Genomic DNA, 17,319 nt, shown 5'->3' with positions numbered 1-17,319 from the left:
AAAAAATTAAATACACAAATACAAGCAGGTCCTTGCAACAAATATGCTCTTAATCTGAAACATTCCCTACAACTGAAAAACTGAATTATCAAGAGTCACCAATTAAGAGACAATTAGCACTCTCCTGGTTAAACTCTTCTGTTCCATAGTACTTCTTAGGATTACCAACTAATTTGTGATTTCAAAACAATCATAGAGAAGGCAGACACAAAACTCCTATTAGGGGTCTTGCGATTTTTCAGGATGTGTTCAATTCACATTCGTCTTTTACACCAGAGCAGCAGGTAAGCACTGGGAACAAGAGCTGAAGATACCATATAAGTCAGAATTTTAAAGTACATTCCTAATAGGAAATATAGAATCATTTTAATGTAGATATTTTAATCTAATAGGTTTATATTTTTAATTTTTTGTTTTAATTAAATATTGTGGACAAGAACTTCCTTTTATTTCTCATTAAATATAAAGGTTTTCGAAACTGCTATAGGTTTAAAGGTTGTTAATTTAATGAAGCTGGCACAATGATGCAGCATATAGGCTGCTTAGCTCCAATAAGATACTTTCTGGCCCTTATCTTCACTGGGGATGAAAGGACAACATAATTGCCTGTCTCTGAAACATTTGTTTGCCACATATTGCAACTCCTCTATCTATCACATTCAAGGCAGTCTGCCCAGCTCTGATGGTTGATGTAAATTGGTCCAAGGCAGGAGTGAGCTCTGAGCTTATCAAGGGTGGGTGCAGCTGCTCCATCATTGGCACAGGTGTGGAGAGATCAGAGCAAGCCCTTGCCACTCTTCACATGCACTCCTCCTAATGACTTTGCAGCTGGCAGAGCTGCAAGCTGAAATCCACCCAGATCCAGTGGCGGGAATTAGCACTGTGGGCAGCTTAGATCCCCAGACCAGGGAAACCTCAGTGAAGCCAAATTAAAAAGACTAACACAACTACACTCACATATGGTTTTCAATGCATTGACAGGAATGATGATGAGCAGGACAGAGGCAGGAGGAACATAACAGGATGCTATTTTATCAAATATGATACACACCTACATATATACACACATACCATGTATCTCAAACATATTACATGTTTTTATAACCTATTTTCTTCACCTAAATAATGTATTTTAGAATGTTGACATTTCTACAACCAGCATTTCTAATGTCTACGTGGTGTTCCATCATATGGGTTATATCTCTTTATGTAATCAATCTCAACATTTGATATTTTGGATATTTCCAGTTTGGGCTTATTTTTAAGTGCTGTGAGGAATAGTAGTAAGAAATAGTTCATACATATTTCAAATAATCTCCTTAGATAAAATTTGTAGAAGTGGGATTATTGGGGAAAAGGATATAAGCATGTTTAGACAATTTTTGACATATTATCATGATACTGTCTAGAAAAGATGACACCCAGCAGCAGAGAATGTAACACTGGGTTAGAGAAAGCTTGGCTTGTTTGACATATTGGAATCTAGAATATCTTGCAATTAATAGTATTTTATTTGAATCTTTGTGAGATTGAACAAGATTTCATAAATTCATCGATGTTTGCTTCTATTTTGGTAATCTCTGATTATGATGTTTACTAATTTTCCACTGAGTTTTAGTCTTTTATTGATTGATAAAGACTCATTATAAGATGTTTAAAATAGCTCTTTGCCAAATATTTTACAAAAGTACTTTGCCAGATTGTAGTTTGTTTCAAATTTTAATGGCATTTTAGGCTATGTGGATTTTTATGTTATCAAATGTATTAATAATTCTTAATTGATACATAGTTTCTACCCCAAGTTGTAGGCTTAGAAATTCCTCTACCACCAAGAAATTATATAAACACATTAGATCTGTGTCTCACAGGGAATTTTTTGGTCAATAGAGAATTTTTTTCTGTGTGTTGTAAAATGACTGTATCCAAATATCCCAGCATTTTCAAAATTCAGAAACATGAAATCTCTCTAGATTTATTTAAGAACCAAATTAGTGTTCTGTTTTTTATCATATAGATGTGTATCATTGCTTATTATATTCGTTCCAAAGAACAATAAGAGAGAGACCAGGTAAAATATTTGTAAACATCCTCTGTTCCTTTATCAATAAATGAGCTTCTTGCTCCCTGAACCCTATCTATCATTAATTGAGCTTTAAGTCTCGATTTAGGAAGAATAAGAAAGTGACATGGGAAGGATAAAATTAGATCAGATAAACTAAGAGAAAAAAATAATACCATCCCTTTGACGCTTGCTGAATTTTATAAAGATGAGGTAGACAGAAGGAGGGAAAGGTTACGTATGAGAAGCTGTTTGTCACTGCCTCTACCACCATACATGGAAGGTGATAGTAGGAGACTGCAGGGAGGCTGCCATAGATCGAATATTTGTATTCCTCAAAATTCAGATGTTGAAATCCCAACCCTCAATTGGATGGTATGAGGAAGTGAGGCCTTTAGGAGATAATTAGGTTCTGAGGGTGGAGCCCTCATTCGTGGAATTAGTGTCCTTATAAAAGAGGCCCCAGAGAGCACCTTTGCCCCTTCTGCTATGTGAGGACACAGTGTGAAAAGATGGCCATCTCTGAAGCAGGAAGCAGGCCCTCGCCAGACACCGAATCTGCCGGCCCCTTGTATTTGGACTTCCCTGCCTCCAGAAGTGTGAGAAATAAGTTTATGTTGTTTATAAGCCACCCAGTCTATGTATTCTGTTTTCATAGTAACCTGAACAGACTAAAACAGAGGCATTAATTTAAGCACATCCAGATAAGTATAGGGAAGTTTAGAAAGTCTGACACCAGCAGCCTAGTTTACATGATATACTTCTGAGAGGCCCTGAGTCTCTCAGGAAAAGACCTTTTTGTAGCCAATGCAAACACAATATGAGTCCATGGTATGGCAGATGTATGGGACTAGGGTAGTGCTCCTGCTTCCCACAGCCTGGCTGTACGTGCAAGGGACCCAAGTGTGTCCCTGAATCCACAGGGGGCATGGAGGTACTAAAAGGATTGTAGGCCAGAAGAAGCCTGGATTCAAACAAAGGCTTCCCACCCCCAAGATATGGGGGATTTAAAACCAGAGGCAAATAATGGTGACTGCTGATTACAGTCACATCTCCTTAAAAATTCAGAAGGAATCAGTTATGCCGTAAAGGCCATGAAAGAGGAATCAGTCTTGGTTGGTCTCTCCATACCAGCTACACAAAATGATTCAAAAGGCTGGGCACGGTGGCTCACACCTGTAATCTCAGCACTTTGGGAGGCCAAGGTGGGTGAATCACCTGAGGTCAGGAGTTCGAGACCAGCCTGGCTAATGTGGTGAAACCCTGTCTCTACTAAAAATACAAAAATTAGCCAGGCATGGTGGCGGGTGCCTGTAATCCCAGCTACTTGGGAGGCTCAAGCAGAAGAATCGCTTGAACCCAGGAGGCAAAGGTTGCAGTGAGCCAAGATCGCGCCATTGCACTCCAGCCTGGGAGACAAGAGCCAGACTCAGTCTCAAAAAAAAGAAGCAAACAAAATGATTCAAAAAACATTGTGTAGATTCAAGGAAGCCACTTCTTCTGTCATCACAAAGTCATATCACCTGAATCACCACTCCCTTATAACACTAGGGTGATTTCGGAAAAGGCAAGCACAAGAATAGTCATTTACCTGAGCCATCCAAGCAGAGACTAGTTTTCTTAAAAGGCAGTTTAAATTGTTGGAAATAACAGAGATTACAAATTTGGAATAAATATAGTGATTCCCTTTGTTTACTCTTCCCTTCCTCCCTTTGGGGTGGGGAGTGGAAGGGAGATCATGCAGAAAATCAGGACAGTTATAAAGGGATAAATACTAAATTGCTTTGTATGCCCCAGCTAATGAGACTGAATTTGTTATCCTAATATGCACACATGCATGCACACACGGACACGCACACACTTTTCTTTCTTTTTTATTTTCCCAGTTGTTTTATAATGGTCACACATTGCATTTCCCTGGAAGTAAAGAAACATTTATTTTTGAAATCTTAACTAGTCTTGAAAATTCCCAAGCAACTATGTATTTCAATACACTTCAAAAGCAGTTGGAAGATTTTACTTAAAACATTGCTCCTATATTTTTACTTCACAAACTACTTGGCAAATCTGAGTTTAACCAATATAAGTATCCTTGCATATTGGGCTACCTTTATTATAATTCAGATCTAAGAAGATTTTCCCAAAATTTCCCATCTGAAAATTGTATTTCAGAAGTGAAGTGCACAAGAGAAGAGAGGTAGGTATAAACATTTTACCTCACATCTGGTTGGGATCAAATTCTATTTTTAAAAGACCATGTAAGCAAGCCTGTTGCTGTTGAAAGAGACAACTAAAACCTATCAAATTATTCCAAGAAGGCTTGGAAATACAAAGCAATCTTTTCCAGGTCCTTTTAGAGTCATTTCTTAATGGAATTATTTCATCCTGAATTAGACACAAAGTTGTACTCAGATATAAGAATAAAATTAGAAGATGGTGAAGTTGAAGAGCTCACCTTTATAAAGCACATAGCGTGTGCGAGGCACTTTAAATGCCTAATGGGATTAATGCCTTAATCCTTCCCACAACACACTGATATTTTAACAGATTAGCAAATTGGGACTCAGAAAGGTGAATTAGCTTGCCCAGGTCTGCTGCTGGGAAATCGTGGATCTGACATTCAAGCCTGTATCCTCCAAAGCCAGAGCCCATACTTGCCTGCTGCTCTGCTGCTTTTGTCTTGAGTTTATGTATTGATGAAAACAGCACACTTAGCAACTAGTAACCCATGTCCACGTCTTACTGTTTTTTGGAGATGGGGTCTCACTCTGTTACCCAGGTTGGAGTATAGTGGCACAATCGTGGTTCACTGAAGTCTCAAACTTCTGGGTTCAAGGGATCCTCCTACCCCAGTCTCCAGAGTAGCCAAGACTACAGGTGCACACCACCATGCCTGGCCATTTTTAATTTTTTTTATATATAGAGAAAGGGTCTTACTATGTTGCCCAGGCTGGTCTGGAACTCCTGGCCTTAAATGATCCTCCTGACTCAACCTTCAAAGCACTGGGATTAAACAGCTGTGAGCCCCTGCACCCAGCCTACATCTTACTATTGCTACGTCCTTGTCACGTTATTCTAAGCAAATGATGTTACATGCTTGGAAAAACATGGGTTCTTTTGGAGATTAAATGGACCTCACTTTTCCCCTCTATAAAAAAAGAGGTAACATTATCTAACTCAGAGTTATTTTGAGGGTTTCATTAGATAATATATGGACGGCACAGAGTACAGTACTTTCTATATACAGCCAGCCCCTTATAAATTAGTTATTATTATTAGTTGGATACATTCCAATTCACTTCCATTATAAAGCACTACATTGGTATAAAATGATGCTAGTCTTCCAGAAGCAGGGCATAAAATAATGAATGTACTATTCTGGAGACATTTAGGCACAGAAATGATGACAAACAAATGCATGATGCTTCCAGTGAGAGGAGCCCTACCCTATTTAGACAAGCTCACTTCCCATGACTTCCCAATACATCCATTCCACAGGTCCTTCAGAAACACGAGGGTAATCCTGGACTGTGGGCCCTTCTTCGTGCCTTCCTTATCTATCTGGAAAGGCTCCTCTTCTCCAAGACAAAACCTTCTCATAGCATGAGTCATAGCACTTTGGGAACAGCAGTGGCCTGGAATTAGGATGCCAGGCTGAGAGCCACCTCTGTCCAAAACCATCAAAGGAGCTCAGGAGACTTGCCTAGGCTCAGGATGCATACAGGGGAAAGGACCCTCCAGGTCCCCACTGCTCTTAACATCTTCTATTTAATAACTAAAGAGAGGCATTAACTATATTTATTCCAAATTTGTAATCTCTCAGCTCAGTTCCTTCATTAAACTTTCTAGAATTACTCTCCTCACACTAACCATGCCCTTCCCAACCAGAATTTTGAGTGCTACATAGACTTCTCTACATATTTCCTGCAGAGCTGGCCAAATTCACCAGCTCCTTAAGCCTCATTAGGGGAGGAAGACTTTTCCCTTTCTCCAGGCCAGAACTGGTTGTACGTCTATCTTACCATATTGCTACCTAGAGTTCTTGGAAAGTCCAAGAGCAGAACATCAAAAGGCATGACAGCTGAGTTCCACCTTCCAGCCCTGGGAATCAACTGTTTCTATGCCTTTGCCATGGAACATGCCTACTCTCTGGTGGAGAGGGGAAGGTGAGCTTGATTCACTCATATCCCTGGCCCAGATACCTGCCAATGCACTGTAGGAACACAAATGTGTATCACAAATGTGATGAGTACAGCAAGCTCTCACCTCCTGTGGATCTATCTATATGGAAGAAACTTCCATAAAACAAATTGTGTTAACAGATACTTTTAAAATCAGCTCTTTTGTAAAGATGTTCAAAGGTTTTAAGTGTAAGAATGGATAAGAATTTATGTGTTGTCCTTTATTAACTGTAAAGCCTTTCTCAAGTTACCTTACTTTTATATGCCTCAATTCCTCATTTGGAACAGAAGCAAAAGTATCTAGTTTATGGGGACAATGTGAAATATAGGGTGCTCAAACAAGCCAGCCTGTGGTAGTGCTTTAGGAACTCAACAAGAAGCTGCTACTGCAAGGACAGCTGTGATGATTATCTCCTCAGTATCACCAAAGGCCCTAAATTCTAAGTCAAAGCAAAGAGAACAATAATCAATACCCAAGTGGTCAGGGTTTTGTTATTTAAAGAAAAAGAGCTTTTCCCTCAATGTATTTCTAGTCTAGGATACTGCTTTTGCTGCAGACACCATTTTTGTTCCGATCAAATGTATTAGTGTCCTGTTGCCACTGTAACAAATTACAGGCCGGGCCTGGTGGCTCATGCCTGTAATCCCAGCACTTTGGGAGGCCGAGGTGGGTGGATCACGAGGTCAGCAGTTCGAGACCAGCCTGACCAACATGGTGAAACCCCGTCACTACTAAAAATACAAAAATTAGCCAGGTGTGGTGGCATGCACCTGTAATCCCAGCTACTCAGGAGGCTGAGGCAGGAGAATCGCTTGAACCCGGGAGGCGGAGGTTGCAGTGAGCTGAGACTATGCCATTGCACTACTCCAGCCTGGGCAATAGAGCGAGACTCTGTCTCAAAAAAAAAAAAAAAAAAAAATTACAGTTGGCCTTTGGTATACATGGGGATTGGTTCCGGGACCCACATGTATACCAAATCCACACATTCTCAGGTCCCACAGTTGGCCAAAACTGCATATACAAAAAGTCTCTCTCCCTAGATACAGGCTTTTCATCTCCTGAACAGTGTATTTAGGATTCGTGTTTGGTTGAAAAAAATCCTGATAAACAGACCCACATAGTTCAAACTCATGTTGTTCAAGGATCAACTGTGCCACAAAACTGGGAATTTAAAACAACTCCTATTTATTGTCTTACATTTCTGGAGGTCAGAACTTTAGCATACTCTCACAAAGCTGTCAGCCTCCCTGGAGGGTCCAAGGAGAATGTTTGTTGTTACTTTTCCCACTTCCACTGGCTGCCTGTGTTTCTTGGCAGGTGGCCTCTTCCTCCATCTTCAGCGTACATCACTCCAGTCTCTGCTTCCATCACCACATTGCCTTCTCCTCTGACTCTGACTCCCCCAGCATCACCCTGATAAGGAGGATTGTGATTCCATGAATAATCCAGGATAACCTCCCTATTCAAGATCCTTAATTTAATCTTATCTGCAAAGTCCCTTTTGCCAAATAATATAACATTCATAGCTTCTAGAGACTGGGATTGTCAGGCCTCTGAGCCCAAGCTAAGCCGTCATATCCCCTGTGACCTGCACGTACACATCCAGGTGGCCGGTTCCTGCCTTAACTGATGACATTCCACCATAAAAGAAGTGAAAATGGCCTGTTCCTGCCTTAACTGATGACATTGTCTTGTGAAATTCCTTCTCCTGGCTCATCCTGGCTCAAAAGCTCCCCTACTGAGCACCTTGTGACCCCCACTCTGCCTGCCAGAGAACAACCCCCCTTTGACTGTAATTTTCTTTTACCTACCCAAATCCTATAAAACGGCCCCACCCCATCTCCCTTCGCTGACTCTCTTTTCCAACTCAGCCCACCTGCACCCAGGTGAAATAAACAGCTTTATTGCTCACACAAAGCCTGTTTGGTGGTCTCTTCACACGGACGCGCATGAAAGGGATGTAGACATATTTCAAGGTTATTATTCAGCCTACCATACCAAGTTTCCACCATGATTGCTTACATACTCAGTCTTGCCACTCTTTCTAACTAATGAACTCAGCCAAGAGGACATTTGGACTTGTCTATTTTTAATCATGACTGAGCAATATCTAGAACTAGCAGAGACCTGGAAGCCTGAGAAAACCTCTGAGTGGAACCTTCTTTCCCTCCTATCCCACTCACTATAAAAATAAGGTGTCTTTAGTATATCTAGATTGTAATTTTGGTGGGGCACCAAGACCCATTTCCTTCACCAGCTTGTGGATTCAAAGAAAACATTGAAGTGGAAGCCACTTGGCACACACTTCAGAAAATGTTCCTGGAAGTACAAACTTACAGAGAAGAAAAAGCAGTGTGTGTTTTATGTAGAACAAGTGATATAGTACAAATGAATCTAGCAAAGGAATAAGTGGTGCTAGTGATGATTATAGTTGGAAATTATATTAGGCGAGCAAGTGCAGATACTTAAATATCTTTTAAGGGATTTCTGATTTATCCACAAATCTATGTTCGAATAATCTATAACAAATCTAGTTATGTCCATAGGAATTCTCCTATCCCAACTAGTATTAAATATCATGATCTGTAGGCTAGGAAAGTAATCACCAAGGTACTTGTATCTAACCTGGAAGTTAAGAGGCTTAGGATCCAGTGCCAGAGAAGCAGGGTGAACTATGGCTTGAATATTTGACACCTCCAAGCCTCATGTTGAAATTTTATCCCCAGGGTTGGAGGTGGGGCCTAATAGGTGTTTGGATGGGAATGGAGACTTCATGAATAGCTTAATGCCCTTCATGGGATTTGAAGAGTGAGTGAGTTCTTTCTCTGTAGCTCCAGTGGGAATTGGTTGTTGAAAAGAGCCTGGCACCTCCCCCTCACTCCCACCTCCTCTCGCCATGTGATCGCTGCGCACACCAGCTCCCCTCTGCCTTTTGCCATGAGCGGAAGCAACCTAAGATCCTCACCAGAAGCAGACGCTGGTGCTATGCTTCTTGTACAGCCTGCAGAACTGTGAGCCAAATAAACATCTTTTCCTTATAAATCACCCAGCCTCAGATATTCCTTGATAGCAACTAAACGGACTAAGACAGGTAATTTATTTATTGTCTTAATTTGGCCAGATATGAGAATAAACAGGAGCTCTAATGCCAGGAAAACAGGCACAAACCAAGACATATAGTGACTCTGTGGATAAATTACTTCACCTCCTTGGCCATTGTTTTCCTTGTCAAATGGTGACAGTGCCATATAAGTTTCTGAAAGCATGAAACATGAGACTAGGCATAAGAACACTTTGAAAAAGTACGTAGTGCTATACAAATAGTGGTTTTACTGTTAATACAAAAAATTGAAATTAATTAATTTTAAGTTTCCCCTGTGAGTTGATTCTAAGGAATTTTTTTAAAGTGTAGACACTATAATACCGAGAAGTTATAGGAAAACACCTGGAAACAACTTAAACATTACCAGGGCTTCCAATACTTTCTCCAAGTTAATCATTGTTAACACCACTATTTCATTACCACAGCAATTCGTCAGTGAGAACAAAGGAAATGGGGTGAATGGCATCGTGGAAGTGACAGAAACCTGCGTCCCAGTGTGGCGTAAGCTGAAACAAATGCCTGTAACACACAGCCACACTGCCCTGTAATTCTGGACTGCTAAATCCTTACTAATCTTTGGGGAAAGTTTTTACTCTTCAGCTGTGAGTCTGACTTAGAATGTATTTTATCTGACGATAATAGTGCAGTAGCTGTTGAGATAATAGATCATATTTTTCCTCACTATAAACCATTCACTTTTATCCTAGGAAGTGAAAAAAAAAACTGATGACTTAGAGCAGTCATAAAATACTTAATTCTTTATTAGGAAGGGAAACACTGAGGATGCTGATATTGACATAATCTAAAAAGCCTGAACCAAGTGTGGCCCAGTGGATGCCATGTTATGGCATGCTGTAAGAGTGGAATAAAATGCTGTGTAGGAGAGGCTTCCAGGAGCAAATGAGGGAAATGAATACAAAAAAAAAAGACTAGAAAAGACTCTCTAGGGAGGAAAGTGACAAATGAAGTTAAAGAAGTAAAATGAAATAAAACAATAAAATTAGAGAAACAGATGGAAAGGCAACTAAACGCCCTGTTATAATATCAAAAACATTCCTGTTTGTAATCATCAGATTTTTGACAATTTGCAGGACAGCAGGGATTCTATGTGGCTTCTATTAGGTTGGTGCAAAGGTAATTGCAGTTTTTCCATGACTTTTAATGGTGCAGTGGTGCCTACCTTTAATCCTAGCACTTTAGAAGGCTGAGGTGAGACGATCACTTGAGCCCAGAAGTTCAAGACAAACCTGGGCAACATAGCAAGACTCTGTCTGTAAAAAAGAATAATAAATAAATTAGCCAAGGGTGGTGGCATGTGCCTGTAGTTCTAGCTACTCTGGAGCCTGAGGCAAGAAGATTGCTTGAGTCCAGGAATTCAAGAGTAGCCTGGATAACATGGCAAGACTCCATCTCTACAAAATAAATTAAACAATTAGCTAGGTAATGTTTCCATTGCTTTTAACAGCAAAAACTGCAATTACCTTTGCACCAACCTAATAGACTTATGAAATGGAAGCATTTGAAAGGAATCACAAAAGACTTATCAGAAAGACCTTCAAAGAAAATTGGGTACTCAAAATGGGAGAATATCCCTCTACTTCAGCTCTTAAAATGCTTTATTACTAATAATGCCAGGGGTATGACAGCATACAGGAAATTATAAAAGCTATTCCTCAAATTCCCATTATAATCTTGGAAGAAAACTGATAGTTTTTGTGTCAGTGTTAGTTCTCATCATCTTTCTTAGTAATAAAACCTGATTATTGACTGGGTATACATTTTATATGACAATTAAGATTACACTTGTCAGCTTTTTCTGTAGGCACATGGGCCATATGACTAAGAGCTATGCATTGGATCTGAGCAGAATTGTCTTCAAGAAGCATCCTAAATGTAGGGCACATCCAATTTTGCCTATTCCTCCGTCACACTGCCTGGGATGTGGATGTGAATACCGAAGCCAAAGCAGCCATGGTCCAGTGTAAGGCTGATGTTGAAAGTGATAAGGCAAGAAGACAGGAGCAATAGGAAAGCAACCAGAATGGCCCTAAATTACTAACCCCTGGGATGTCACTTACATGGAGAAGAAATGAAACTATCTTATTGAAATCACTGTTATTTGAAGTCATTGCTAACAGCCAAAGATTACCTTAATGATAAATTCATTGAGCTAATATTAAACACCTTTTAAAAAAACTTTAGAAAGAGGCTCTTGCCTCTGTTACCCAAGCTGGAGTGCAGTGGCACAATGACAGTTCACTGCAGCCTCGACCTCCTGAGCTCAAGAGATCCTCTCAATTAGCTAGGATTATAGGCATGCAACACCGTGTCTGGCTAATCATTTAATTTATTTTGTAGAGACAGAGTCTTGCCATGTTATCCAAGCTAGCCTTGAACTCCTGGGCTCAAGCAATCCTCCTGCCTCAGGCTCCGGAGTAGTTGGAACTACAGTCACATGCCACCACCCTTAGCTAATTTGTTAATCATTCTTTTGTACAGACAGGGTCTTGCTATGTTGCCCACGCTGGTCATGAACTCCTGGGCTCAAGTGATCCTCCCACCTCAGCCTCCTATAGTGCTAGGATGCTGCACCCAGCATTAAACCCTTGATTTTTATAAATGTCATAAGAGTGTAAGATTGTATCAGTGACTTGCAAATTCAGTACACACAAGTTTGGATTCTTCATTGAACTCTGTAAATATTTGCCTCATTTGTTCATTCTCTCATTTTTGCTCTCTTGCTCTCTCAATCTCTTGCTCTCTATCGCTCTCTGTCTCTTGCTCCTCAATACATTGTGATATTTCATCCCTCACTACTTAAGCTTACATCTCTCGGTCAAAAACATATTCTCCTACATAACCACAATACTATAATATGGCTAAATTAATTAAGGATAATTCTGTAAATCAACAAATACACTGTAAATATTCAAATTTCCCCAATTACACAAAAAATGTTTTTCAAACCATTAATAAAATAAATATATGGCAAGTATAAGTGAAAAAAGAGATATCAGTAAAAAATAATTTATATTACAAATTTTAAAAGTACTTAACTAGATATATGTATGTGAGATATAAAAACATAGCATAATATTGTGAATAATTAAAAGTTTGGAAACAAACAAAATAGAAATTTTTAATAAAAATAACATTTTATATTTCAAGAAAAGCATAAAATCTTCAGTAATCCAGAAATTATTCAAGGAAGTGGAATAAGTAATAAAAAAAAAACTCCCTTATCTCTGAAAAAGCACATGGTTTAAAAAATTCTACTCTACTCTATTTTACTCTAGAAGTTTCATATAACCCCAATACAAAAAAACTGATAAAGGAAGGTAATAAAAGACAGTCATAGACTGAGCTTACATCTTATAAACAAGTATTATAAATAAAAACATGAATAACTTGATTCCAGTAATGTGTTTTTAAAATAAATATTACTTATGGGCCACTTAGCTAGGGTGTGTGTGTGTGTGTGTGTGTGTGTGTGTATAGATAGGAGTCTTGCTATGTTGCCCAGCCTGATCTAGAACTCCTGGCCTCCAGTGATACTCCCACCTCAGCCTCTGAAAGCACTGGGATTATTGGCATTAGCTACCATGTCCAGCTCTGAGCATTTGAAATAAAGAAAATAATACAAAAGATCAATGAAATAAATAGTTTTTTTTTTGAAGAGATAAACTAAATTGATGAAACCTTGCAAGACTAAGAGAAAAAGAGAGAAGGCTCAAATAAAATCAAAGATAAAGAAAGGAGACACTACAACTAATACTGCAGAAATTCAAAGGATTATTAGTGGCTACTATGAGCAACTACAGACCAATACGTTGAGAAATCTAGTAGAAATGGATAAATTCCTATACACATACAATCTACCAAGATTGAACCATGCATGAAGAAATCCAAAACCTGAATAGGTTAATAGCAAGTAACGAGATTAAAGCTATAATAAAAAGTGTCCCAGAAAAGAAGAGCCCAGGACCTGATGGCTTCATTGCTGAATTCTGCCAAACATTTAAAGAACTAATACCAATAATACTCAAACTATTCTGAAAAATAGAGGAGAAGGGAATACTTCCAAACTCATTCTATGAGGCTGGCATTACCCCATACCATAACTAGACAGAGGCAGAGGCACATCAAAAAAAGAAAACTGTAGGCCAATATTACTGATTAGTATCAATGCAAAAGTCCTCAACAAAACACTAGCAAACCAAATTCAACAACATATTAAGAAAATCATTCAACATGACCAAGTGGGATTTATCCCAGGGATGCAAGAATGGTCAATATAGGCAAACCAATTAATCTGATACATCATATCAACAGAATGAAATATAAAAATCGTGATCATTTCAATTGATGTTGAAAAAGCATTTTATAAAATTCAACACCCTTTCATGATGAAAACCCTAATAAAAATTGTGTATAGAAGGAACATACTTCAACATAATAAAAGCCATATCAACAGACCTATAGCTAGTATCACACTAAATGGGGAGAAACTGAAAGCCTTTCCTCTAAGATTGGTAACACAACAAGTATGCCCACTTTCACCACTGTTACTCAGCAAAGTACTGGAAGTCCTAGCTAGAGCAATCAGACAAGAGAAAGAAATAAAAGGAATCCAAATTGGAAAGAAAGAAGTCAAATTATCCTTGCTTGTATATATGATTTTATATTTGGAAAAACCTAGACTCTACAAAAAAACTATTAGAACTGAAAAACAAGTTTAGTAAAGTTGCAGGATATAAAATCAACATGCAAAAATCAGTAGCATTTCTACATGCCAATGGCAAACAATCTGAAGAAGAAATCAAGAAAGCAATCCCATTTACCATAGGTGCAAATAAGATAAAATATCTAAGAATTGACCAAAGAAATAAAACATGTCTACAATGAAAACCATAAAACATTGATGTAAAAAACTGAAGAAGACACAAAAAATGGAAAGATATCTCATGTTCATGGATTTGAAGAATCAACATTACTAAAATGCCCATAGTACCTAAAGCGATCTACAGAGGTAACGCAATCTCTATCAAAATATCAATGACATTCTCCACAGAAATAGAAAAAACAATCCTAAAATTTATATGGAACTGCCGAAGACCCAGAATAGCCAAAGCTATACTGAGAAAAATGAACAAAACTGGAAGAGTCACTGGACCTGAACTCAAAATATACTACAGAGCTACAGTAACCAAAAACAGCATGGTACTGCCATAAGAACTGAAACATAGATGAGTGAAACAGAATAGAGAACCCAGAGATAAATCCATACATCTATAGTAAACCGATTTTCGACAAAGGTGCCAAGAACACACCTTGGGGAAAAGACAGCCTCTTTAATAAATGGCACTGGGAAAAGTGGATATTTATATGTAAAAGAATGAAACTAGACCCCTATATCTCATCATATCCAAAAATCAAAATGTATTAAAGACCTATATCTAAGACTGAAAGCTATGAAACTACTACAAGAAAGTACTAGGGAAACTCTCCAGAACATTGAAGACATACAAATGGCCAAAAGAAGACATACAAATGGCCAACAGATATATGAAAAGGTGATCAACATCACTGATCATTAGAGAAATGCAAATCAAAACCACAATGAGATATCACCTCACCCCAATTAAAATGGCTTTTATCCAAGAGTCAGGCAATAACGAATGCTGATGAGGATGTGGAGAAAAGGAAATTCTCATGTACACTGTAGGTGGAAATATAAGTTAGTTAGTAAAACCACTATGGAAAACAATTTGGAGGTTCCTCAAAATACTAAAAATAGAGCTACCATATGATCCAGCAATACCACTCCTAGGTATATGCCCAAAAGAAAGAAACTAGTATATTGAAGAGTTATCTGCACTCCCATGTTTATTGCAGCACTTCACAATAGCCAAGATTTGGAAATAACCTACATGTCCATCGACAAATTAATGGATAAAGAAAATGTGGTAGATACACACAATGAAGTATTATTCAGCTACAAAAAAGAATGAGATACTGTCATTTGCAACAACACAGATGGAACTGGAGTTCATTATGTAAAGTAAAATAAGCCAGGCACAGAAAGACAAATTTCATATGTTCTCACTTATTTGTGGGAGCTAAAAATTAAAATAATTGAACTCATGAAGATAGAGAATAGAAGGATGGTCACCAGAGGCTGGGAGGGGTAGTGGGGGGTTAGGAGGGAAGTGGACAGGGTTAATGGTTACGAAAAATAGAAAGAATGAATAAGACCCAGTATTTGCTAACATAACAGGATGACTATGAAGTAATTTAATTATACATTTAAAAATAACTAAAATAATACAATTGGATTGTTTGCAACACAAAGGATAAATGCTTGAGGTGCTGGCTACTCCATTTACCCTGATGTGATTATTACACATTGCATGCCTATATCACAATAACTCATGTAACCCATAAATATATACATCTACTATGTAGCCACGAAAATTAAAAATTTTCAAAATTAAAATTTAAAAATATAAGAATATTCCTTCGTATTTGAGGATAACCACTTGAATTAAAAATAGAAGTGATTTCATGGATTCCCCTGAGTTGTGCACATTTCTATACTCTGAAATCTTTATACATGCATTTTTATGTAATTTGTATCAACACATTTTTGTTGCATAACGTTCTATTCTTTCTATGAATTGTATATATTAGATTAAACATTTGAATAACATATACTGTCTTAAAGAAGATGTTTTAAAAGTAATTTTTCAGAATTTTTTAAATTTTCATTTTCTTGGGAGATGATTTTCAGGCTTGTTGAATTTGTTAAATATATTGCTTATGTTTCTTCATATTCTTTGAAAGTTTCATATGCAAATTCACATTGAGTGAAGGTTTTAAAATGTGCATATCTTCTTTCTGTGTTCACCCCTACCTATTTCATGGAATTGCAGGTGCCTAAATACAGGCCAGCAGTGATCTCAGGAATCCTGAGACAGGATATAGCAAAGATCTGTGGCCTGAGGCAGCACTAGGCTTGGTCTATTTCCTGGTTTGCAGCTGCTTCTGTTCAATCCAGCCATCCTTGATGAAAGTTCTCTAGCGGCTTCAGGTTCTGAATGCATCTGAAGATTCTTTCAGCCTTCAATCATTCTTGGGGCCCAGACCCCATTCCTCACCCCACCCCCATTTCATATGGTCTCTGGCTCCACTCCTATGTCATACATGTGCTTTTTTTTTTTTTTTTTTTTTTTTTTTTTTGAGACGGTGTCTCGCTCTTTCGCCCAGGAGGGACTGCACTGGCGCGATCTCGACTCACTGCAAGCTCCGCCTCCCGGGTTCACACCATTCTCCTGCCTCAGCCTCCTGAGTAGCTGGGACTACAGGCGCCCGCCACCGCGGGGCTAATTTTTTTTTTTGTATTTTTAGTAGAGACGGCGTTTCACCGTGTTAGCCAGGATGGTCTCGATCTCCTGACCTCGTGATCCACCTGCCTCGGCCTCCCAAAATGCTGGGATTACAGGCATGGGCCACCGCACCCGGCCTACATGTGCTATTTTTTATTCATCTCCTACACTTTTATGTTTATTTCCTATAAGGGTAATATCCTTGCTGTCACCTTCTGTTTCCATTCCCAAACTCCAGTAGGCCTTCGGCTTCAGAACCCATTTGAAAGCTGGTGCTTCTAGCCCATGGAGATTTATTCATTTTCCATTATGTTTATCCATAAGCAGATAGAAAGTCCACTGTCTGCTTCTTGTTCATGGAGATGTTTAACAGCTGTTAACCGTTTTTTATCTTTTATCTTACTTGCTAGATGTTTTCACAAGGGACAGGGAGGGTTATGGGAACTCACTCTGTCATCTACTGGAAATCCACAAAAGTACAAGCTTTACAAATACATACATGCCATTGTCCATGCATTTGGTAGTATGTAAGAAAAAATTTAACTCAAAGCCACTCTAGTTATTTGAGGTATTGTCCTGTGTATTTGTAT

This window comes from Pan paniscus, chromosome 8 (assembly GCF_029289425.2).
Source record: "Pan paniscus chromosome 8, NHGRI_mPanPan1-v2.0_pri, whole genome shotgun sequence".
Lineage (NCBI taxonomy): Eukaryota > Metazoa > Chordata > Mammalia > Primates > Hominidae > Pan > Pan paniscus.
This window is presented reverse-complemented; position numbering follows the sequence as displayed.